The 27,570-nt window shown below is 32.4% G+C and overlaps 1 pseudogene; it reads right to left on the bottom strand.

Moving 5' to 3' along the window:
* Positions 1–2,174: 2,174 nt before the first annotated feature.
* LOC145583545 (abscisic acid receptor PYL4 pseudogene) lies at positions 2,175–3,478 on the bottom strand (annotated as a pseudogene).
* Between the last annotated feature and the right edge of the window lie 24,092 nt (positions 3,479–27,570).

The following is a 27,570-nucleotide window of genomic DNA, read 5'->3' as shown; positions in this document are numbered from 1 at the left end:
TAATCCCATAATAAAATCAAACCCAAATACTCGAGTCAAATACTTAAACACGTACCCGATACAACAAGGTCAACAATGTATGTATGTACGTATCCGATCGAGTCGAGTCGGAGAGAGAAAGAGAAGGAAAGAGGGGCGTGTGGGAAGTAGCGTGATGAAGGCAAGTAGACAACTCAATACCCACACGAGATTCATTAAAAGCCCACCTCTTTTAATTTCTTTCCTTCTTCCTTCCCAACTTGCATATTTTTCCATTTTCTCTCTCCTCTCCCACTTGCCATTACTATATTCTCTACTCCTGCAACTTGCACTTCTTTTTCTTTTTTCTTTTTTTTGTTTTTTAAACATTTTCCTTAACCAGTAGTACAATCTTAAGAAATTAGGAGAGAGAAAATTTTTAGAAACAAACAAACTTTTCTACCATGCAACTTGCTCTTCTATCATTTCTTTATTCATTATATTTCTCATTTAAAATACCAACAAACTATTACATCACCAACAACCCAGTTGATCTTTAGATTATCAGTTTTCTTTTTTTTCTTTGCATTATTATATTTTTCAAAAAAAAAAAAAAAAAAAAAAAAAAAAAAAAAAAAATTAGTGCAAGTTGCAACAAAGAACGAAAGAAGATGACCCTTCTGATTCTTCTTCAATACCCCATTCCCACCTTTCACGTTATTGTTTTCTTTCCTTATTTCTTTATTGCAATTGGTTTACTTCTAGATAATATTATCTATCACGCCCTTTCGATCTTTTTGACGCATATTCTCTAACTAAAACAACCTCTTCTATACTTATCTTTTTTATTTATTTTCTACCTTTCCATGCATGCGGCGTTCGCTATCTTTTATTCCATATCCCGTCTCTATAACATATGTGACAATTAATTTCAGACGGAGCATATATATATACATATGAAGTACCAAGGTATTATTCTTATTATTATTATTAGATATAAAAGTTTAATTATGCACATGTGGAGGGAAGTAGTAGATGTTGTGAAGAGACAAATTAAATGAGCTGGAAATTATAATTAGATAAAATGATAATTATAATACTAGTGGGAGTTAGTAGTGATATTAAGCATTGTTGCTATTTGCATCACATGCACTCAAAGCATATACGATCTCTTTTAACATGATCTATCAAATTCTTTAAGCAATTGGGTATTTCCACTAATTTTATTTTGTTATTGCTATTATTAGTTGAGAAGCAACTAGAGTTAAATACATAATGGTGAAGTAAGCTAAGCATCCTTTTTGTTTTATTAATTATTTCCACTAAAAAGTGTACAATGTACCTATGAAATAAGTAATAAATTGCATTTCATAAGCTACCAACTTTACTATTTACAGGAGCAACCTTACAAACCTTCCAACCTCCCTAAATAGGTTAAAAACCAAACTACACTAGATAAAATCGAAAATGTACATACCAACTTACGACCATATAATCACACATCAATACACTACGAAATCAAACATAAAATAATACAAGTACTTCATAATATCACAAATTAAACATGATACATACGAAGTACGAAGTATTTTTGAAATACGACTACAACAAACTATGAATTGAACTATGTATTGTGATTAACATTATATACCTCCTCAAGAATCCAAGAGATTAAAATCATTTTACAAAAAAATTATAACAGTTATTTGTTCATAAAAATCATGTATTTTCTGACATATGCAACCAAATTAAGCTGTGATCCTCATGCCGTAACCCCGCCCATACTTGTAATAATTTGGATCTCTATCCACACCCGGATTATTGAGAAGCTGTTGGTGGTGCAATGACCAAAAAATCCAAATTGCCCATAAAATTTTTAATATATATATATTTATCCATTTTAAGATATTCATAATAATAAAAATAATAATGCTAACTCCACAACTTCAATTTCCAACCAAGAAATCAATAAACAATAGTCCCCACTTTGAATCTCTTTCATTCATTCATTTGATTCAATTCAATTCCACAACCTAGCATCAGAATGTACATTTGTGTTGAATTGAATTGAATTTCAATATACACATGTATAATTAAACTCGAAATCGAAATTTGTAGTAACCTACATTTTTTGTCTAAATTCGTAACATAATGTAAAATTTTCCCTAAATGAATTAAAATCTAATTTATTCATTCTAGAATTGTAAGCATGAGAATAGAAGAGAGTATGTACAAATTTGAGCTTACCCTAACTAAAAGGTAAACATAATACGAGTAATCGAAAATTGACGAAAGCATGAACCCCAAAATCAAAAGGCATGCATCAAAGAAATACATTAAAGAAAAAAGGAAGAAAGAAATTAAGTACAACAAAAACTAGAGCTATGTTCTATGTATCATCAATCTTTGTTTTTTGACAAATTCAAAAATTGGGAATAAAAGGGGTAAATTATAAGAGCTTAAATTTGTACTCCGATCAACAACACAAAAAAAAAAATTATATATCATCATCAGTTCATCACCCCATTTGGTTGTCGAAAACGCTGTCGATCGATTGTCATTTGTTTTTCATTTCAATTCCTCGAGATTATAATACACCAAAGTCTCTCATCAAGACGGAGCTTCAATTCCTCGAGATCGCATTTGATGGTGGTACCATATCATATCAAAAGTTGTGAGAGAAAAATTAAAAGAAAAAAAAAAAAACCTAATTAAAATTTTAAGATCCGGAGGAATTCTTCTTGTCATCTCTCCCTCTTCCTTCGGCGATCTGAGCCAACGATTGAAGATTGCACCGAACAATTGTATCAACAAACACGCATGTCTCCTCTTTCGTGTTCCCCGCCGGCGTATCCACCACGTATGATTCGACGACAAGGGTAGATTCTTCGCCGGTATCGCCGACCGCCGGGTGCAACGACGTGACCGACTGGTAGTTAGAGAGGCGGTGGTCCCCACCAACGACGGAGAAGGAGATGACGTGGCGGTGGTCGTCGAGGATCTCGAGCCGTTCATCGGAGGTAGCGGCGGGAAGACCGGAGACGACGCGAACACGGCGGAGAGTGCCGACGTCACCGTTACCGGAGATGACGTCACAGCTCCGAACGAAGTGTTTGTAGAGTTGAGGAGCGTCGAAGCGGCGGACGACGGACCAGACGGTGGAGACAGGGGCGGAGATCTCTTGGACGACGGCGGAGGAGCACTGGTGAGAGTTGACGGATTGAGCGTGGTAGCGAACGACGTCGTCGGGGACTTCGAAACCCGGGGGAGATAACGGCGGAATAGAGAGGGGTTTTGGGTGGAGGTGGGAGAATGGTGAGGTGGTGGTGGGGTGGGTGTTGGTGGTGATACGGTGGAGTAGTACGGATGATTTGGGCATTTTTGTAATTTTACTTTTGATTGAAATTAAATTTAAATGTTTGTTTATGGAAAGTGGTGGTGAAAATGAGATTACTACTTTTGGATTTGAGGAAGAGAGAGAATTTGGAGAATTTGGGGTGGGAAGGAAATAAGGAATGGACTTTTTTTTGGGGGGGTTGGGGGTATATATATGAGAGAGGATGGTCACTTTCTTCTAGCTTTTGATTTTTTAAAAAAGAAAATATAATTGGATGGTATGGTAACGGGAAAACGAGTTGTGTGTTGTTGTTGGTTAGATTTTTCCTTTTGTTATGGGTAAATTGCTATATTTTGTTTTATAACAATATAATTATGGTTAGATGTAATATAGGGGGGTTTTAAAATAGGGTGATTGGACAAAATCAAACTTGTTTTATGGGATGGATGGTATTTTGTGGTGATGAGAGTTTTGGGAATGGGATCGTATGGTGGGATGAGGAGTCGAAGTTAACTCTTGTATTACCTATATTTAGTGGTTGTTTTTTTGTTATTAGATTTAGGAAATACAAAGTATTACCGTATATTACTTTATTCATCCCTATTTGTTTGTTCATTTGTAGATCTATGAGAATTCATGGTCAAAGTTTATAAATTTTGACCCAAAAAATTAATATGAGACAATCTTTAAGCGATGAAAGCAAGGGCGTTTAAGTGGGGAGTTGATCTTGAAACCTCTCTCACCATGCAAAACTCAAACTACCAACTAAGCTACCATTGACAACTTATTCTCACTACAAGAATCAGGTCAAATAACGATGGACTAGTTCTGACGGACCCGAAATTCCGTCGAAAAAATCGATATTTCCGACGGATAATTCCGACGAATTAAAAAAGTCCGTCGGAATTTTCCGACGGAAAATAAATCCGTCGGAAATCCGTCGGAATTTTCCGACGGAAAATAAATCCGTCGAAAAAAGTGGACATTCCGACGGAATATTCCGTCGGAGAAGGTCAGTTCCGACGGAAAAATATTCCGTCGGAAATTTCCGATGGATAAATCCGTCGGAACATGTAATTTAAAAAAAAAAAGGAAAAGCAAAATATATATTTAATTCTAACCCTAAACACCTCATTATATTTCCGCCGCTTTTTTTTCCCCCTTACTTTTGTTTCCTCTTCTTTCTCTCTCCTCAACCTTCCTCCTTTCCTTTCTTCTCTTTCTCTCTCCTCATCCCCTTCGTCCTTCAGCCCTTCACTCGTCTTCTCTTTCCTCTCTTTCTCTCTCCTCATCCCTCCTTTCCTCTTTCACCCCCTACCACCATCAACAACAACAACACCATAATCACCGTCGCAACTCCTCTTTCACCCCCTACCACCATCAACAACAACAACACCATAATCACCGTCACAACTCCTCTTTCACCCCCTACCACCATCAACAACAACAACACCATAATCACCGTCGCAACTCCTCTTTCACCCCATGTCACCATCAATAACAACAACACCATAACCACCGTCGCAACATACAACGACGACTACAACAACACCGGCGACAAGCCGACCACAACAACAACGGCGACCAAAAGAAGGACTACCACATGCGCATAGATCTAGTTAATTTTCTATGTAATTGTAATGTTAATTTATAAATTTAATTAAATAATTGTATAATTATATATTTCCTTTAATTTTTGTTGTTTAATTATTGTTTTTGTGAATTTTCTTTATGAAATTCTTGTTAAATATGTAGATCTATTGGTTTTGATTTATTTGTGTGGCGTTTTTCGATTTTATTGTCTCAATTTTCGCATTTTTGGGTTGATTTTCGATTATTTGGGTTATTTTCGGTTTTTTTTTCTAAGTTTTGTGTTTTTGGGGTTTATTTTTATTGTGGTGGTGTCGGTGGTGGTGTTTGAAGGTGGGAAGGGGCTGGTGTGGCCGTGTGGGTGTCGATGGCGGTGTTCGAAGGTGGAATAGGGGTTGGCATGGGTGTCGGTGGCGGTGTTCGAAGGTGGAATAGGGGTTGGTGTGGGTGTCGGTGGAGGTGTTTGAAGATGGGATAGGGGCTGGTGTGGGTGTCGGTGGTGGTGTTTGAAGATGGGATAGGGGCTGGTGTGGGTGTCGGTGGTGGTGTTTGAAGGTGGGATAGGGGCTGGTGTGGGTGTCGTTGGTGGTGTTTGAATGTGGGATAGGGGCTAGTGTGTGGTTGTAGTTGGTGTCGGTGTGTAGTGGTGCGGGGTGGTTGATGTTGATGTGGGTTGGTGGTGGGGTGGGGAGGCTTTTTTTTTGTTTTTTTAAAATAATTTTCCGACGGACTTTCCGTCGCAACATACCGAAAGAATACAGTCCGTCGGACACTTGCGATGGACTTTCTCGGGCCTGAAAATATTTTCCGGCGGACTGAATTCCGTCGGAACAGTGTTTTCGACGGAAATTCCGTTGGAAAAGGCCCATTTTCCTACAAATGATATTCCGACAACTAGTTCCGACGGAATTTCCGTCGAAAACGTGTTTTCAGAATAAAAACAGCGTGTTTCCGACGGAAATTTTCCGTCGTTATTTGACTGTTTTCTAGTAGTGTCTATTAGCTAAATATTTACTATTTATTAGTTTCTTATAGGGGCCAAACCACAAAATATACAAATCATCTGTTGGGCCACGAGGGGCCGGGCCTCCATCCAGCCCCCCTGGCTCTGCCCCTGGATGAAAGGAGTATCAAACGAACTAAGAAAATAATCTCATTCGTTAATTAAATAAAGTTTTATTTTACTCTCTTTGTTTTTTTAAGTGACACAATACCAGGCATGTTAATACATACGTTTGACACAAAATAATCTCATTCGTTCAATAAAGTTTATTAATTGTGTATTAGTTTAAAATTCATAAAATTCATAAACTATATGCATTAAGACTAACCCAACAATATATTATACAACAAGTACATTAGGTTCGTTATTATTACATATGGATAATTTAAGTCATCCCTAATCTGTAAATAGTGTAAAAAGTCAAAATGTTATTTAAAATTCTAACTTAAGGCATGTTTTGAATTGAACTGAGCTGAGCTGAATTGAACTAAAGTGAATTGATTGGAGCTTAGCTGAACTAAACTGAACTGAATGGAGGTGAAATGAATTGTTTATGAGATAAGGAAATTAGGAACTGAACTGAAATTAAGCTGAAGAGGACAAACCCTTATATAGAATCAAATAAGCTCTTAAGTAAAACTTATTAAATCCATTTGTAACTCATTCTTGAAAGTTATCTAATTTTATCTAAACTCATAACTTCGTATTTCTTAAGGTAAAAAGAATGCACTAAAATCTCTTTTCACATATCCTAAATAAGGGTGTAAATGAGCTGAGCTGAGCTGAGTATTATCTTGTTCATGTTCAAGTTCATTTAAGTTAGGCAAGTTCGAGCACGATGCCAAGCTTTCAAGCGAGCTCAAAAATCTGTTCAAGCTCGACTCATTTAGTACACTATATGTTCGCGAACGGCTCATTTATTAAACGTGTTGATAATTAAAAAAGCATTTCATTAACGAACTTAGTAATAAAGGAGCTTCTCTAATAAATGAGTTTTGTACTTTTGACGTTTAAAAATCTCAAAATTAGCGTAATAAGTAAATCCTAACTATAAACCTAAGAATTATATTAACAATTGTGAATAAATCAATAATTCATAAATATAAATAAACGAGTATTTCGCAAACATAAATAAATAAATAAACGATGAGTTGTTCATGAAATTATTTGAACGAGCATATTTATGTTCGTGTTCAATCTCAATTATTAAACGAACTTTAAGATTGTTCAAGCTCAACTCATTTATCAAATAAACAAATATAAAAGAGCTTCAACCAAACTCGCACCCGAGCATTTTATTGATCGGCTTGGTTCATTTACACCCCTAATCCTAAAGTAATAATTTCTTAGCGGTCATTTCACACTTCCTGTTTAGAGACTCTAATCTCCAATATAAAAGCACTAAAGAACCCTTAAATATAAAATTATTATTATGCGTAATTAAAAAACAAGTGGACATTTAATAAAAAATGTAGAATTAGGAAATTGAATATTCAGTAGAATAAAACCCAAGTTGAAGGTTCTGACTTCTGATAACTTAATTTAAGCTGACATTTCCTCTATAATTTCATTGCATGAGATGAGGGTGCCGCATATGATAAAGAATTCTAGTCTAATCTTCACGCGTTTAGCAGCCAATGTCAACTAAAGTCTTGCTACTATCTTCATCGATGTGATTCTTATTTTATACTTCAATTGGAACTTTTTACTCCAATAGGACCCATAATTTTATTTCATCTTAGGATTTACACTAAAGTGTTGTTTCATTAAATTCATTTTTGAAGATAATATAAATATTTGTTTTGTTTTGTATTGTGTTGGAATCGCTATATTATACTCTATAATTGTTACGAGTAACAATTATTTATTTCCGTATCATTTAGGGTCTATTCACTTTAGCTTAATTTCAGTTCAGTTCAATTCAGCTCAATTCAGTTCAGTTTAGTTCATTTCATTTCATTCTCTCATAAAATTCATTTCATCTCTATTCAGTTCAATTCAGTTCAGTAAATAAACAGATCCTTAATATAAAAGTTATTTAGATGACTTATTATTTGAAGAATGTGCTTTGTAATGTATGTACTCTGTATGAGGTAAACGAGAAGTGGAGAGAGAAATAATATGACCACTAGATTAGTTTCGTGTGATGCACGATTAGAACAAGTAAATTTTTAAAAAATTTGTTTATATTTTCATACCAAAATTAAAAACAAAAAAAAAAATCCCAAAATAAATAATGTACCAAATATTAAAAATAAAATTTAGAGTTCACATAAAAATTGAATAATAAAAGGGCTACGTGAGGAAGAAAAATTAAATTATTATTATTAGATGGATAGACTATTTTCGAAAATTGATACTAATAATAAAATAGCTTATCAGAATTTTAATTAAATTAAATAAAAAATAACGATGACATCATTTATAGTTTTGGAGGGAAAATTTTTAATGACGATCTGACACGTGTCTAGTTTTAGGAAAGGATGATGTAAGTGGTTGCTACTTTAGTATTAGTTATAGATTATATGAATTAATTAGAAAATGGGGTGATATTTTAAGAATGGGTTAAAAAGAAAATGAGGTTAGATTTTATGGACTATCTAAAATTTAAAGAGAAATAATACAATTGGGCGTTTCATAATAGGTTAGTTGTAAACATTCTTATGTGTATTAATATTAGATGCGAATAATACCATAGTAGGGTTAAAGAGTAAACAGTCTTACACTAAAAAAATCGATTCATAATGTTGGCGTAATACGGAATATTATTAAAATTTATTCTTGGAACCCTATATAATTAACATTAATATATATCCTACTAAAGTTTATAATACTTCTTACGAGTATATTATAGATTAATTGTAATCATTGATCGACGAAGACCCCGAACATGCACTGTACTGAAATTATATAATAATAACAAGACTTAATTTATATCTTATAGGTACTTCTTATCAAGAAATTGGTATGCTATATTTTATTTGCAATTAGGCAACCATATATAGTGTTAATCTAATGCTACTTGCAATCTTTCTGTAATTAATTAATTATTAAGAAACGGCATTGAGTATGTCACAAAATGGATAGTCAACAAAAATTATAGGTTGGAATGCTTTAATTTTTAATTTAATCCTTTAATTCTAAATTACTACTTGTCTATCAACTTCCAATTTATTAGTTTATTTTGTAATTTGTCCTCCTTAATGTCTATTAGCTTCCTTGATCGGACATTCGGACCATTTTCATTATTTCCCCCCTAAAACTAAATTTATAGTGTACTAAAATTGAACCCAATTTTCCTTCAAAAAAAAAAAAAAAAAACAAAAATAAAAATAGTTTGAAACCAGTATAATTTGTTAAGTCTATTATTATTTGAAAGTTTTGAACCCAATTCATTTATTAATTTGTTAAGTCTATTATTATTTGAATATTTTCTTACTTGTTATCCTCTTGGTTAATATGCACTCCCTCCATCCCATAATCTATCTATTAACTACTACTAAAACAGAAGATGATGACATCATTACTGCCCACGTGTCATTATCTTAATAAAAAAATTTCCGCCTAAATGCAATGATGATGTCATTTTTTTTCTTTTTAGAGTTATCCTATTTAACATTTTTGAAATTTAAATATTAAAAGCTTCTATCTCACAACTAAAACCTATCAATTTATTAAAGGAAATTGAAACAATTTTTAATAACACACTAATAAACGATCTCCTATATTGAACTATGAATTAGACGGCGTCGAACAGATACTATATCATAGTTTTGATGAAAATAAAATATTTTAAATTACAAAATGTACGTAATTCTTATTTATATTCATGTATAATAGCGATTTATTACTAAAATGACAATTAAAAATAGGTTTTATATAAATCGTGCATCGCACGGGTTCTAACCTAGTATTATTTCTATTTTCCTATTTTGGAGATCTAAAATATTATTCTTATTTCTATTTTTAGATGGTATGTAAATACCATTATACCCTCACTTTTTTAACTTAGTTAATTGTACTACCTAAATTACCCTTGAATTTTGCACATGCCTTGTACTTTTTTCCCACTTTTTCTCTCTAACTTTTGTCTATAATTATACTTTTCACTTTTTTTAATGTACTCCGTCCGCTTTTTCCTCGTATTTCCTAAATCTCGTGAAAAAAACACAAATAAGAACTATATTATGAAACGGATGAGGTTTATATTTTTTTCCTCAGCACTTACTAATGATAAATAAATTGGTCAATTATAGACAAAGTCATAGAGATAGCTTACATAGCTAGACATACAAAGTTTAGGCTAATTAACTAATCACATCTTTTATAGCAACTATTTGCATTACTAAAACAAGTGTAGCTCAAAATCCTCCTACAATTTGCCCAAAGCATGTCAACAACTCGATCAACCTATATAAAACACTAGGTTAAACTGCGTGCAATCGGATATAGATGTTGATAATTATAATAAAAATATAATAATTATATATATAAATATAGAATCGATTGATTATGTAATAAAACACATGAAATAAATTAAAACTGTAAAAACATGTGAAATAACATTTAATATGTAATAGTTATAATGTATACTTTGATATTTTAGAAAGTTTACTTAAGATTTTATAAAATAAAAGTCATAATCTAAATGCAGTCTTATTTTAATTAATATAATATCTCTTTTTCATAGAAAATAATTTTGGAGGGAAATGTTTTATTAGTCTAATACCAAGTGTCTCGTTAGATTTGCTTTTAGTAGTATTTAATTGATTAATCGATGATTTTTAATATGAAATTTGAGCCGATAAAGTCTGATTTAAGTGTTAATTAAACTGTTAATGAAATGACACTACAAAAATTAGATATGCCTAGTTGCATTTGGCCTTAGCATACACAAATTGACATATCATATACGATATACCACATGTCCAAAATGTACCCCTTGCAATCAACACTTAAGGGTGCATGGGACTTGGCCATCCTATAGTATGCTTTTCAGTTTTCACTATATCTAAACCCAATATATTAATTACATAACGATAAGATTGTATTCGATTACTTTCTTGTTTGTTATTTGCATCCTATAAGGCACACAATAACATTAATTGGAGATACAATAGGCGATTAAGCAAATTTTACTTCTCATATGATTGTTGGCTAAATTTGACTAGTGATCGAGTATAAGTTCGAAAGGATTCATGAGTTGCAATGACTTATAATCTGCTAATCATTATTATAGTAAAAATTAGAGGTATCAATTCAAAAACCGCGTTGAGTTAATCGGTCCAGATAAGGCTTTTGAATCACGCTAAATCTTTGTGTCCACATAGGTCGAATCAATTTCAAATTAAGTTGGATGTAGTTAGAGTTTGAGTCATGCCAAATCTTTGTGTCTACACAGGTCGAATTCTAGATTAAATCAGTTTCAAAATAAGTTGGATTTAGTTAGAATTTGAGTCATGTTAAATCTTTGTGTCCATACATATTGAATTCTATACCAAAATAATTTTGACTTAGGTTGTATCTAATCAGTTTAACACTTGTAAACAAGTAAGCATAAATTATAAATTAACATTTGTATATTCTAAGAACATACAAAAAACATGACATAGTAAATTGGTTTGAACAATTAATTGACTAAATTTGTTTTGAAGGTAAAATACAACATTAAAGTGAGTTGTGCTCTAGTGCCGTAGTAGTGCGTGATTAGGATATGGATAGGATTGAAAATATGAGGGATCTTAGGTTTGAATTACACAAGACCTAACTACTATATACAATACTGTATGAGTGAGTGAACAAAGTCTGACGAAAAGTTTTTGTTATGCATTATGTTCTATAGGGGTAAATTTGTAGGAGCCCCCAAATTTGGTGACATAACTTTTTTCTTTGAGACAAATTTGTTGACATAACTTGGCCAAAATATACTTGGCGCTCTTGTTGGCTAATTGGCCTAAATATATTGTTGAAAAAGATGATGCTCTTGGCATTGTTTCCAAGACAATTGTAATAATCCTTGCATGCACTGCCTTTGTTTTTAAAAATTCGATCAGTTAGGTTATGTTTAGAACAATAAGTTCAGTTTAGAAAAATATAAGTTTAAAAAGTTTTGATAAAGATTAATAGGGATTATTTAAGATTAATAAATAATTAAAATAAATAATAATATCAGATAAGTTCAAATAAATAATAATCAGGTGAATAAAATTCAACATTATACTGAAGTAAACTACTCTGATTTTATGATAATACTACCTCCATTTCTATTGTATTTCTTATACTTCGTATAAAATATTCATACATTGCAAGTAATAACAAATAAAAGTGATAAATACAAAATTCTTTTGTTTTGTGATTGAGATATTTTCAAGTAAGAAAAAACCTAAAGAGTAATAGAACCAAAAGTGGAAGCTATTTATCAGTTTTGTATGCCAAATTCGCCGACATCTCTTGGTTTCGTCTGTTAGCCTAAGGCCATGAGGATACCGCAATTGTGTAATAGTAATCCTCACTCTACGTGTTGTTTAGCAGCGCATGTCGACTCCATCTTCAATAATCTTTGTATTTGAATACCAACATTTTATGTCATTTTTTGGCTTAGTGCAATAATGCCAACAGTGTTTCAGGCCACTTTAGTCTCATCTCCAAAGCGATGTTTGCTAGAACTCATATATCTCCCTTCGTTTCATTATAATTGCAACACTTTTTTTTTTCATGTCTGTTTCATAATAATTACAACACTTTCTTATTTGGTAAGTATTCACTATTACTTTATTATTTCTTTCTCCTACCAAATCCACTTATACTTTTTTATTTTAATTATTATTTTTTCTCTCCTATTTAGGGATGGACCTATTAAGGGGTCTGGGTGGCACTGGCTCCACCAAAAATTGTGTGTGTGTCTGTGTTTTTTTTTTTAAAACATTTAGATAAAGGTGTAAATTTATAAGTTAAGTACAACTGTACTTTAATGCAATAAATAACATTAAATTAGCATTTGTTGGGTTTCGTGATGTCCAACATCAAGCAGAAGGAAACCCGCCCAAACTCCGCACACAAATTAAAGTAAACATAATCACATGATTAACAAGAAGAGAGAGAAAGAATTATTATCCTTGTAGCGTGCTTCGCTCTAACCAAGAGCTTGGACATGAACGCGTAGAGTCCCATAAATGCGCGGACCCGAACCGAGCCGGCCCTTACCCTGATGCTTAGTCAGGGCTAGACCAAGAAAGTACTTAGAGTATTAAAACGAAGGTATTCTCGCATTTGGAGATGCCTTCAAGTTCACAACTCAAGTGCTCTTTCCTAATGCCAAATGAGTGGTATTATACGGAAATGAGCCCTTGACTTCTAATCTCCCATCAATGTTGGAAAGTTGGTAAAAAGGCAAAATACAATTTAATTTAATTCAAAATCAAATTAAAATAAAGCCAAGTGGATCAACAAACAACAAGTGACAAGTGAAGAGCAAGGGGTTAGGTGAAGACCACAAGGGGGGAACCACCCTCCCCTTGCTCCCCAAGTAAACCGGGTTCCCATCTCTCGGCCTCTCACCACGCGCCAGCTGGCGTGGCTAGCCTTGGGTTACGTTACAGGTGGCCTGGCCCCTCAGCTGATCCTGCCAGCTCGTCACGCCAGCACACACGGCCCAGCACGCTTGCGAGTTGCTGGGCGTGTGCTGCTAGCAGCAGCTAGCGAGGCCCTACGAGCTTTGCTAGCGTTGCTAGCACGCATAGCGCGTGCCAGCGGTACTAGCCATGATGTGCCGGTTGCTAGCATGCGCACACTGCTAGCATAGCTGAGCATGGTGCTGCTGCCCAGCTAGCATGTATGTACTTGCAGCCATGCCTTATACGCTAGCAGCCTATGCTAGCAATATTGCCCTAGTCCTTGAATGGCTCGGGCACTCCGAGGCTAGGGTTATATTTGTGACTTGTTGTTTGCTTGATTTTTCGTCTCGTTGATTCCTAAATTCGAATCGACTTACGACACTTGGCTTTGATGCTTAAAGTTCGGAATTCGACGTCTTTGTTCGTAACACTCTTAGACTCATTTAATCCTTTAAAATTAATCCGTCGTTTCGGTTAAGTTACTCGATTGGATGTGACCCGAAAGGTTCAGTCAAGATTAAGTTGTAATGCACTACTAGAAAACAGACCATTTCCAACGGAACTTTTCCGTCGGAAACACCCTGAAATTCGTCGGAAATAGCGTTTCCAACGGAATTCCGTCGGAAATGGTTGTCGGAAACGGGGTTGTAGGAAAAATCACTATTTCCATCGGAAACACTTTTTTGACGGATTTTTCCCTCGAAAAGGGGTTTTCAGGTGCCAGAAAAATCCGTCGCAAATTCCGACGGATTCACTTCCGTTGGAAAGTTACGACGGAATTTCCGTCGGAAAATTCTTTAGCGAAATTAAAAAAACGTCGCGCCACCACCGGCACGACGTATCACCGCCTCAAACCACCACAACCCATTACCCTTACCACGACTTAACCCGCCACTACCCACCACCCGAACCTAGAAATAAAAGAAAAAAAAAATCTGCCACGACTTAACCCACCACCGAACCCACCCCACGTAACCAAACCCACCACCCACCACTAGACCCACCCCACTTAACCAAACCACCACCCACCACTCGAACCCACCACCCACCACCCGAACCCACCCCACACTACTACAAAACTTGAAAAAGTGACCCCCAATTACAGACCCGTTATTTGACTAACGGGTTTATTTGATATAAGAGATCCAATATCAATTATAACGGGTCTCTTATATGTGGGAGGAAAAATACAAAGAGATAAGAGACCCGTTGTCAAATTTAACGGGTCTCTTATGCAAAAAAAATGCCCCTTTTATTTCGTACTTGAAACTCATTCCATTGCAATTTATTTAATCATTCTCCCTCTTCAAACCCTAACTCTAAATTAAAACCCTCATCTTCTCTTTGAATCCGATACGCCGTCACTCCTCTTCCTTTGCTTCCTGCCTTCCTCCATTAATTTAAAACACTCTATTTCTTTATCCTCTCATTTTTCTCACATTTTAGAAAGATAATACCAAGATATGGTAAAAAAAAGCCATAAGAAGCAATATCAATACTACCGGCACTCATCGTTTTCAACTGCAAAAATATCTTCATTTTTTTCTGGTAATTTATTTGGATTTCGTTTTGCTTTTTTTTTTTTTTTTTTTTTTATATATATATATAATTGGGAAGGTATTATTTCTTATGGAAATTAGATCTTCAAGGTTTTGACAAAAATTTCATCCTACTTTATCTCTAGATAAATTGTATCCATGGTTTTTGTCATAGTGCCGATCGAGTAATTACTTATACAATTAGTCACCATTGTTATTGTCGATATTTTGTTGCAAGTTTCTTTGATTGATTGGATGTTAATTGAGAAGAACATACATGCAGAGTACTGATTTCATGGTTGCAATAATTTTATGCTTTTATAAATTGGTTTTATTGTGGCCTCTAGTTGCTATTAAAGTTGTGATTTTTTTCAATAATTTTGGTGCATCTCCTATTTTCCTTGTTTTTTATTTATCGAATGTTTTGCATAACTTTTATGGTATATTTCTTAATTATAATTGTTCTTTTTTTTGTTTTGTTTTTGTTTTGTCAGATATTGATTTCATCTCACAAAATTAACAAACGAAGAGAGAGAATGTGGTCATTTGGAGTACTCAACTACTCAAGCCTTAATGTAATTACAATTGTGAATTTTAGTAACTTAAATTTATTATTATTTTTTTTTGTTTATTTGCTACGAGTAGGATTGTATGTTGGTTTAATTGTATCAAATCAACTTTAGTTTAGCCCATTATTATTCTATTGTTCTTCAAGTGTAACTTACTATACTTCCAGTAGTATGAAATTTGAGCCAAATGCAATTCGTATAAAGCATAGAATACGAAAATTTCAAAATTAAAATGCAAACAATTTAAACCAAAACCAATTTATTTTTTTTTAAAAAATATTGAGAGCAAACAGACCAATTAAGTGTATGATAGATCTGTTTGATACCCACTAAACATACCCTATCTCTCAAATAACGGGTCTCTTTCCCTTCAAAACTATCAATCTCAAAACATATATGAAAGATCTGGTATCACTAACAACGGGTCTTTTTGTCCTCATAAACAGACCCCCTTTAATGGACGGGTCTCTTTATCAAAGAGACCCCTGAGATAGAGACCCGTTCTAAGGCGATCTTTCAGGCATATTACAACAGGACTCTTTGCCAATTTTTGTAGTAGTGCCACTCAACCCTAACCAACCCAGATTTGCAGCAACCACCCAAAAATTAACCCAAAAGTTAAAAAAAAAAAAAAAATCACAACCACAACCACAACAGCCGAAAACCACCAATACAACCAAAAAAAATAAACCAAAAAAAAAAAAACAATACATACCTTAACACGAAGTAGGATGTTAATTTCTCCTCGAATTTGGTTTAATACGACTAAATTCAACCATGAAACCTCTAGATCTAGAGATTTCATGGTCGAATTTGACCGTATAAACCATTAATATGAATGAAATAGAGAAGATTAGAGAGAAGAGGAAATTCGTGAGGAAAATAGAGAAGTGATGAGCAAATTTTCAGAAAATTGAGAAGATTAGAGAAGAGGAGAAGTGAGGAAAGAAAAGAAGTGAGGAAAGAAGAGGAGAAGAAAGAGACGTGAGGAAGAGAGGAGAGGAGAGAGAAGCGGCACAGAGGCGGGGTGAGAGGAGAGAGAGAGAAGTGGGAAATAATTGGGGGGGGGGGCGAAATATTAGGGTTTTAGGGGGTTTTTTTAAATTAAAATTCTGTCGGTAATTTCCGACGGAAATTATATCCGTCGGAAAATATAACACTTCCGACGGATTTTCCGTCGGAAGTTAAGAATTTTCCGACAGATTACAATTTCGTCGGAAATATCTGTCGAATTTTCGACGAAAATAAAATCCGCCGGAATTTTCGTACTTTCCGAGGGATTTTAGTGTCCGTCGGAATCATTCCGTCAGAAATGGCCTGTTTTCTAGTAGTGATACTCCCTCTATTTTTAATTATTATTTGCATCAATTTGGTGTGTATATTTCTCGAGATGCAACTTTGACAATTAGTATCTTTAACTGTTAAACATTAAAAATTATAACAAATTATATTATGAAACTAAACATTATGAGGAATCTAATGATATATTATATAATAACATTTATGTATTTTATAGAGGTGAAAAATTAAGTCAACCATGGTATGTGAATAGTGTAGAAATCAAAGTGATGCATTTAAAAAATTGGAGGGAGTATTAATTATGCATTAATATTACTAATCGGAAGCGGCCTCTAACTAGGCATTCCGATCACTTGACCTCAATAATTATGAACGCTTCATCAGAATAATACACTTGTTCGAACTTCGAAGGACACCATTCCTTTCAGCTTTGTCATAGTGGTAATGTATTGAGTTTGTGCTAAAAGTCTTTGGTTCAAGGTTTATTTTTTATTTATTATTTTTTAAAAAAACAAGTTTTCATACAAGCATTTTTTTATTTTTTATATTTAGTGCCCCTTCACACTAAACTCCTACTAAAAATTAAATATAGCTATATTATAAAATTCTCCTTTTGGCCCTCACCCATAATTTTTCTAAAACTTTGCTTGTGATTATTAAGCCAATTGACCAGATTGGTAAAAAAAAAAAAAAGGACCCTTAGCGACAAATTGTTAAAAAAAGAATTTCTCAAACGCAAAATTGATAAATAAAACCTAACCTCAAGCGAATATTTGGTAAAAAAAAATCTCAAACGACAATTAAGCCTAAAAATACAAATTTTCCAACAAATTACTTGCGATTACTGCTATCACTTTCGTTTTTTTTTTTTTTTAAATATTTTTTTCTTCCTTAATTTCTTACCCTTTATAAGAAATAAAATTTTGAAGAAAAAAGGGTTTAAATACTAATTTTCACTTAATTTTTCTACCCATTATTAACCATTTTTTTTTTAAAAAAAAGGGGTTGTAATTCAAATGATGTAATACAAAATTTAGCAGAATAAAAGAAAGATTGTATAATAATTTAAATTCAAAAAAAACACAAAAACAATTTAATTAGGACTTTTGAAGAGTTTACCGAAAAAATAGTTTTTTTGGTCTAAATGTCGACAATTATTTATTTTTTATAAATACCAAATTGTCGCATGATGTTAACGTACTTTTTTACCTAATTGTCATAGGAGTGATTTTTTTTTTTTACCAAATTGCCGTGAAGGGTCTTTTTTTTTCAAATTTGGCCAATTGGTCGTGCTTATTATGAAACGAGGGTAGGACTCATGTTTAACACAAGCATGAGTAGATATGTACAAGGCTACAAGCACCTAAGTATTTGAATTAGCTAATTTGTGAAAAATATTCAAACGCCTCACATGATTTTGATTAATTAATTTGATCATTTTGCATCAAATATCCATCGGATCCTCTACACTTTGAAGTGTGGATGTGAACAATATGTCATTTTAGGGTTTGTGTGTTTCATATTAATTTTAATTTTTTTAAAAGAAAATCTTATTTCAAACAAAACAATATCAGATACAATAAGGTTGGACAAACTAATAATTATAAAAAAATCAAAGGAATGTAATAAGTTTAAACTAAATAAAAAGTTAAGATTAGTTCTAATTAATATAGATAAAGTAAAATAAGTAAAGATATCTTTTCAAAAAAAAAAAAAAAAAGTTCATGTAAAATATAGGGTTTTTCTACATAATGCCCTGTGTAACTGGCTTTTTTAAGTTATTGTGCTCACTGTTTTTCCATATTACACATGGTATCCGCCAGTTACAATTTTTATAATACACCATGCCTTTGTTGCTAACTTGACGTTAAGTAATTCTGTTAGTGGTTTGCTAATCTCATTTTGCCTGCCGAAAAGGTTTCTTTTAAGGTTTTAGGGGTCGATTTAGTTCCCAAGGCACCAAATTGAGCTCAAAATTGACAAAAAATGGAAATGGTCTATATTTTACATGAACTTATTTTATTGTCTAATTACATAAGGCCGCACTATGTAGAAAAACCCTATAATATAAATTCAGATAAAGTAAAATAAACTACCCCAATCAATAAAGGATTTTTATTATGTATATTGTTAGTACCACAATTTATGTCTTTTAGTGAGCATCAGATGGCTTAATTACCTCGTTTATATGAGTCCAGAACTTGTTTTCTTAACCTGAGTTTATGATCTAAAGTTGGTTTATTTGATTAATTTATAAGTTATTTGGTCTGATTTAGATAGGTTTGGTCTAATTTGATCTGATTTTTTTGTATGATCTTTGATCTAATGTTTTTAATTTGATTATGTTTTTATCACTGCATGTTTTTACACTGATCTCATTATCATATTGTATCATGTTAGATTCATGTCATTGTGTAATATGTAATTTCCATAAACCTTTGTTTATATACGGAGTACAATTTAACATATTCAACAATAAGTAAACAAGAATAATTATTAAAAATTCTAATCTAGCCTAATCTCAATAATTTGGGTCTAATTTGATCTAATTTTGACAAGAATAAGTATCAGCTGAGTTGAAGAGAACAAGTTCATACTTTCTCCCATCTTAATTGCAATAGTAGAGATAAAGTATAGTTAGGGGAGCATTTGTTCATCAAGGAAAGGGAGAGAGTTTAAGAATGGGAAAAGAGGAGAATGGAAAATAACTCTTTATAATATAAAACTAGTTTTTGGATCTAGGCGATGTCCCTATGTATTACAATAGTTTTAGTGGTATTAAAGATACATATTAAGACAAGCATTACAATGTTATTATTATTTTTTTTTTTTTTTTGCTATTAAAGATACATATTAAGAAATAGTTCAATGACTAACTTCCTACTAATTAATTTAACCTTGAGATCAAGAGTTCAAATCTTATACAAATCATGCTTCCAAAAATTTTAATTAATGTGTAATAACATGGATAGGCAATAAAGAAAGTTGGGAGAGTGTCACGTGACATGTAGACTTGGTTTGAAACGCTTTGGAGAGTGCCACGTGGCATGTGGACTTGATTTGAAACGCCTTTAATATAAATAAATAAATAAATAAATAAATAAATAGTGTTTAGCCCGGACTATGCCCCGTGTCATACATTATATATTATTGTATTATATTTTTCCTGTGTTATATTTACATAGATGAATTTGACAAACCTTTTGTTCCTGGGAGGTATGAGGTAATATTTACATTGAATACTTATTGAGTTTATTCTTTGAGTATCTTAATTTTATTACAAAAGTTGAACCTTGTGCTTTTCACTTATATACTTTTTTTTTTTTTTTACATATTGATAACGTGGTAGGTGATTGGCTTACACGGTTAAATAGTCATCATTGTTATATGATGCAGATGTTGGGTGTTCGAATCTCCTTAACTTTTATATTTTTATAGGGAGTACGTGATGTTGGTTTTTTCGGTGATGTGGCGTAATAGTTAAGTTTGTTAAAAGTGACGTAGTGTCATGCGATTGAGAAGCTGATGTGGCGTAATTAGAAAGGACCTATGTGGCACATCGCCTTTCATATAGTATAGACTACCTTTTGGGCCCGTTCTACGCATGGGCTGTGTATAAGTTATTATTTATGCTAAAAAAATATTTACGAAAATAACTTTACGATCCTGTAACATTACGTATGCATGGTAGCTAGTTATATAAAATTAAATTTATACTTTACATTAAATATTAAATAAAAATCTATTTCTCAAAGGGCATTTAGTATCTTGAAAGTATGCATGGTCTTATAGCAATAAGGGTGTTCAAAATTTGGTCCGAACCGAAAAAATGGAACGGACCGACCCTAGATCGGACTAGACCAAATTAATCAGTTTGGTCTCTGGGTCGAGAAATTTATTTTTCTGGTCTTCGGTCTAGTCAGATTCAAAACCCTTGTAATACCCCGTATTTTCATACGTATTTTCTAATTAATTAATTAAGAATTAATTTATAAAAAGGGTATTTTAGTAAATTTATTATTCGGAGCCAAAATAATATTTGAAATTTTGGCGCCAAAAGTATTTTAAAAACTAATCATTATTTTGGATAAGATTTATTATCCATTTATCCTATTTTAAAAACCGGATTATTTATATATTTCGGATATTTTAATTAAAGCAAAAATAATATTTTATTAATTATTTTATTATGGCCGAAATTTTCCAAACAATTAGCTAGGATTTTCGGATTTTCCATGTATGTAAAATCTGATTTTTCTTGGTTATTTATTGGTAAATAATTAGTATTTAATTATTTATTTATTTATTTATTCTATATTTTTATACAATTATTTTATTCCTTAAAAACCGAGCAAAATCTTCCTAAATATATTTAGAGGAATCCAAAAATTTGAGCTATGGTAAGCTCAATATTTTCTGCCTTCGTGAATTATTTTGGGGGAATTTATTTGGTAAAACTATATTTTTAATTATCTCCCAAAATCTTTTATTTTCCTTAATTCTAATTCTCCATCTTTTTAATATCCAATCATCATATTTTCTTTCCATTCATTCTTCTTAATTATTCCCCAAGTAATTCTAATTTCCTTATTATTTTTCATGACATACATACCTTCCATATTCAAGTATACACAATCACCTTAATATCCAAACTTTTCTTAATTCTTTTACTCACTTCTCCAAGTAATCCCATAAACCCTACTTGCCATAATTCTTCCCACATTCTCTTTCCATAATTCTTGCATGAGCTAGCCTATAAATACCCCTTCATACCTCTCACATTATTCATACCAATTCTCTTCTTTTCTTCTCCTCAATTTTACACAAATCATCCCGTTTATCTTTAAAGCCAATTTTTGGGGTATTGACGTTTCACATTCTCTTGCCATAATTTTTTGGGTATTGACGTTTCACAGAATATTATTCCTCTCAAAAAATACTTGAGGTTAGGCTCAAGAATCACCCAATTCGGAGTTATATTGAAGGAGATATGGCCTCTGCAAGTTCTGCCTATTCTTTCCAATGCAAATCCAATTCTTCTCTTTTCCTTGGTTTCTTATATTTTCTTATTCTCTTCTCTTCTCTTATTCAATTATTATTATTATGGGGGATTTATAAATAATTATTATGAGTAGTTTTAATTATATAAAATCATATTTTTTTTAATGATGTTTATGAGAAATTAATTTAAAAGGTTCATGTACATATAGTTGGGGGTTTTTAATTATTTGTTAACCTTATATTGATTAAGGTTATATTTATTTGCAAGGTGTATTCGTGATTGAACTTTGAAAGTGCGAAGTGTTGATTGATATTCGGAATCAAGGTTCTTGAGGTTCTTTTTGTGTGGTTTTTCTAGTAAGAATCAAGGTACGTTTAGGTGGCTTGAATAACATGTTTTACATGATTGGTGATTGACTTAAATTGATTTGAATTATGATTTTGAAATAAATTATGTTTGAAGGTATTGCTTTTAATAAAAGTATTTTGAATGATTGATTTTTAAATCATGTTTTGAATGGTTTGGATTACTTATCGTGTTTAAATAAAGGAATGGATTTTAAATGGTTTGTTGAATTAAATAAAGGTTTTTCAAGGAAGATTTGTTTATTTTGAAAAGTTATTAATATGAGATTTTATTCTCAAGTATTTATTTACAAAGTTTGATTTTGAAAGCATTTGGAATTATTATAAAAGGATTTTAAATTATATTGGAACTATTGGATATTAAAAGGATTAATTGAAGCATTAAATTATTATTATTAATGCTTTATAAGCATGTTGGTAATCCCACTATGCGGATTTGGTTTATTAATAAGGCCTTGGACTTTGTATGACCGGGTATTTCCTCAAGAATAGCCTTGTAATATAATGAGACTAACTTGGGGGGTGTGCACACTTGGGTGAGGAATTGGATTAAAAGGAATTGGTTCTTAATAAAGGAATTGGTTTTATTAACTATTATTTTGAATATTGAATCATTGGAATCGGTTTTTGGAATAATGAGTTTTGAATTTATTGGATTTATTATTGGAATTGGTTTTAAAAGCATGTTTGTAAATAAATTGAGTTTACACTATCTTGCACTTATCATACTTAGCATAATTTGCTAATCCGTATTTCTTATTTGTTTTGGTTCGCCCTGTTTACCGTAATGGTAAGCAGTGCTGACTATTTTCAGGTGGAGTCATGAATGAGCATATGGGAGTCCCGGGATTTGCTTCACCTAGTTTAGAAATGTTGGTCTGGTCTTTATTTTGGGTACTCATAACAATGTTACTATTTTTATAAGTATTAATAAAAGAAAGTTGAGTTTCAGCTACAAGTTTTGTTGTCGAGTTAAGTATTTTGAGTAGCCTTGCTTAATCACGCGGCGGTAATACGCCCAAGTCTGTCTCTACGGTATAATTATACGTATTATACAAGTATTTCCATAGAGGGAGATTTGGGGGTGTTACAACCCTATATAAATAGAATCGGTTTTTTTTTGCTTAAAACTATACATAAAACCTTTACTAATGATTAAGATTATCCTTAACAAGTTAGGAAAATTTCAGTTGTATGAGCTATTGTTTTACTAAACACACAAAACAAACGTTAAATAATTATTTTTCCTTTTTTTTTTTAGTTTTCCATAAACTATTTAAAATTCTAAAATCGGTCCAAACCGATCCGGTCTGGGTGTTGGACCAATTTTTTCTATCCGATTCGGGTTCGGTCTCGGTTTAACCGGTTCAGTCTTTAGTTCTTGAAATTCATATTTCGGTCTTTGGTCCGGGTTAGTCTGGTCCGGTCTTGGACCAATGAATAGCCCTAGCAAGAAATGCCATACATTATATAGGTTTTCAGAATATTCTTACACCCTTTTCTTTTTTTGGCATTCAATTTTCCCTTCTTTGAGCTTTAATTTATCTCCTTTCAATCCCTATCTTCATTGTAGCACGGATTTTGCACAACTTTTTTAGAGATATTTTTTGTCAATTTTATTTAAAGGAATTTAGATGATACCAAAACTGCTTAATTAGAAATTTATATTAGGAGTGAAAACTAGTTATTGGTTCGGGCGATGCCTCAAATTATTATAAATTTATGATCATGTGAGTTTGATCAAACTTAAATTTAAAGGGGTTGATTTTTAACAATATTAATAAGTGATAAAAAGAAAAAATAACATTTTTTTTCTTAATTTTGCATCTATAGAATGAATCACATCTTTGCTATTTTGATATCCATACTACTAATATTATATCTTGTACTCTATAACTACAATTTTATCATTAAATGCACATGTTTTTTTTAAGAAAAGACTTAAATTTTTTAATACTACAACATCTTGAGTGATATTATGTAACTTGTAATGAAATTTCAATTGAATAAAAAATGTTATAAAAATGACCAAGTTGTTTACATATAATAGATAGTTGTTTAAATTAAAATGCTTAATGTGTGAATAGTTTTTCTTGTAGAATAAAAATGGAAACTAATAATCCCACCTTTAGTGGGTCTACCATAAACAATCCCACCTTTTGAAATTAACAATCCCACCTTTGATAGGGATCTTACACTAACGTTCCCGTTGACCTACAACTTGTTAAACAGACTAGGGTTTTATTTGTAAAACTAAATCTCTTCTCAAGCCACCAGTTCACCACCATGGCCTCCCTAATTCTCACCCCTTACCACCACCTCCACTCACCAGGCCACCACAAAACTCTCCAACCACGCCGGACAACCCTATAACCACCCCCAAACTCAACCCCCGCCCCAAAAACTCTACCCACATCCTAAAAAAACCCCACCCAGCCATAAAAACTCAACCCTCAGCCTAATTACTCAACTCATACAGCCCCAATTGCCTCTCAATTTGATTTTTAGCTTAAAATTAAATGCAACTTATGATTTCAATCATCTTAAAATTCAGATTGAAAGGAAAATTGATGAGTTTAAAGGAGAGAGAAACTTATCGAAGAGAGAGAAGTAAGCTAAGTTAGGGCATGCAACTTTATAGAGAGAGAGAGGGGGGTATCTAGTGCTAGCATGCGAAGAACAAGAGCGCGATATGGGCTTCTCATTTCTCATGCGAAGAATAAGGTTAAAGTTGAGCTGTAGGTTTGGGTTGGGTTTTTGGGGAAGCAAGGCGATTGAGGCAGTTTTAACCCTAGAAATTCCTTCCTTTTAAAATACATGTTTTGCCCTGTTTAAAACTTTAAATAGGAATATCCAAGACATTACCGCCACCAATAAAACGGCTAAGTCAACTATCAAAGATACATAACGGAAGACTAATTTCAAAACAAGTCAACTTGAAAAGTCAATCAATGAAAGTAAAGTCAAACCATAGTAAAACAAAGTAAAATAAAATCAACTTACAACTTGAAACCATTATAGGCCCTTATTAAAAACCAAACCAAATTCAAAACTTTTGCGTTAGTCATGCATAATAATAATATATCATAAATAATTAAAGCAATAAACACATCATATACTTATAGAAACTGGCATGATTCACTCTTCACTCATGCCCATTCATGAATATCCTTCATCACCTGAAAAACTTCTCTGTACTTGTTTCCACTACTCTCCATTAAAAATGGGTTATCATAGGGCCAAGATAAAGACAAGGCTAACAAACGCACAAAACACACAATCAGCAAATCTGAGTATATAAGCGTAATTAACACACTAGCATACAATTCCCTATCAACACACCACTTACCTTGTTTCACATGTTTTTCAAGCATACAACATTCAATAAAACTTCTCACTAGACACTACATAATTTATTTAATGTTGACTATGCATCGAACGGTTTTCCCCACTAACTTCCCCTAATAAATTGAGGTTACTGACACGGGAGATAATCGTACCAGCATCAATAACCACTCGTAAGTGGCGGAATTCCTACGCATAATAATAATAAAAGGAATGTACAGCGTCCTGTACTCCAGTAGAAGTTATGGTTAAATATAAAACCCCATAACTCCCCACATATGTTCATACTCAAAGGTATATACATTCCAAGAGTTTTGGTGCGTAATCTCTTTCACTTTACGTTATTTACAGATTATTAAACTTGGTGATGACTCTCAAACCATAATTATTCAATCAACAATAATTATTCAAACAATCAAATATACCAATTTAATTCTTGAATAATTAGTGACCACATAATATTTAATGTTGAACCCTTTTTAATCTACCTCGGTGTCAATGACACCTTAAATGCATTAAGCGCCACAAATTCTATCCCTCGGTGTTAAAAAACACCTTAAGTGCACTAAGGCACCAACTTATACTTTATTCCTCGAGTACATAGACACTTACATAGCTCCTTTCTCATGCTTAAAGCATCAAGAAAAATTATATGAACCATAATAAAATTCCCTTTTAATATTCCAAACCAAATTAAACATTTAGTTTAATTAAACATGCTCTCTATCATGCCATAAATAAAAGAGTGGTTCATAAATAATATTTTAAACTATAATTTTCCATCCAATACTCTATCACAAACAAAGCATGCTTTATAATTCAATCACCAATATCATCCAAATCATAATTTCCATTCCAAATCTAGCATGATATTACTTGTAATCAATTAAACACATTTAGTATGCTACTACATCAATAAAATTATGCTAAGTATGTGAACATACCTTGTATACGATCTCACGACTAATAGAAATCACTCACTTCGAAGTCTCCTACAATTTAAAATCATAGAAGTGTATTAAAATCCTCTCTACACAGATTTCCAGCAATATATACTATTATAAAACCCCTCATAATTAAATTAAAATAAGCTGAAATTATATTTAACATCGTACTTTAATCCCAATTAATGGGTAATTGAAATTCCTTAAAGAAACTTGATTTTTAATGCACTACCAAAAATTCCAGCATTATATTTTAATGAAAACTTGCTGTAATTAAACCTTAAAACACTTTAATCAAAGGTTTTAGACCATTATACATCATAATCCTTCAATAATTCATAATTCAAGAACTTAGGTTTCAAAAATTGGGGATTTTCAATTTAAAATAAAATCTGAAAATTAATTAACATAATACTCATAATCAAACATCAAAAATCAAATTATAAAACTCATAATTAATAATTAGATCTAGGATTAAACAAATTTTTAAAACAAAGTTTTATTTTTTTTTTGTTCGAAAAGATGCGGCAGCCGACAGCCACCACGACGGCTGCCAGCGCCGGTGGCTGCCTGTTGGCGGCCGGCGGCCACCGCTGCTGGTGGTGGTCGGCAGTGAGGGGGAGCCGAAAAGGGGAAGGGGGAAAAAGAGAAAGAAAAAGAAAAGAAAAATAAAGAGAAAAGGGAGAAAAGTTTACCTTAGGTTTTCTCCGCTCAGGGTAAAGTTTGATTTGCCTCAAGTATTGAATATTTATACCCCTTCTCTAGAAACCCTTCTCCCTAAACTTTCCTCTTTTAATTTTCCTAATCCCTTCCCTAATAAAACTTTACTATAATAAAACTTTACTATAATAAAACTTTCTTAAATTAAACCCCAACTTAAATAAAATAACTAATTAAATAATCTTTCCTTTTTATAAAAATATTTCCAAATTCATTAAAATGAATAATTAAAATACTTTAAATAAAACAATTCAATTTAATTAAATACTTCTTAAAATACTTATTTC

Source organism: Chenopodium album, chromosome 2 (genome assembly GCF_948465745.1).
Source record: "Chenopodium album chromosome 2, dcCheAlbu1.1, whole genome shotgun sequence".
In the NCBI taxonomy this organism is placed as follows: Eukaryota; Viridiplantae; Streptophyta; class Magnoliopsida; order Caryophyllales; family Amaranthaceae; genus Chenopodium; species Chenopodium album.
The sequence above is the reverse complement of the archived record's forward strand: the minus strand, read 5'-3'. Positions and strand labels throughout refer to the sequence as shown.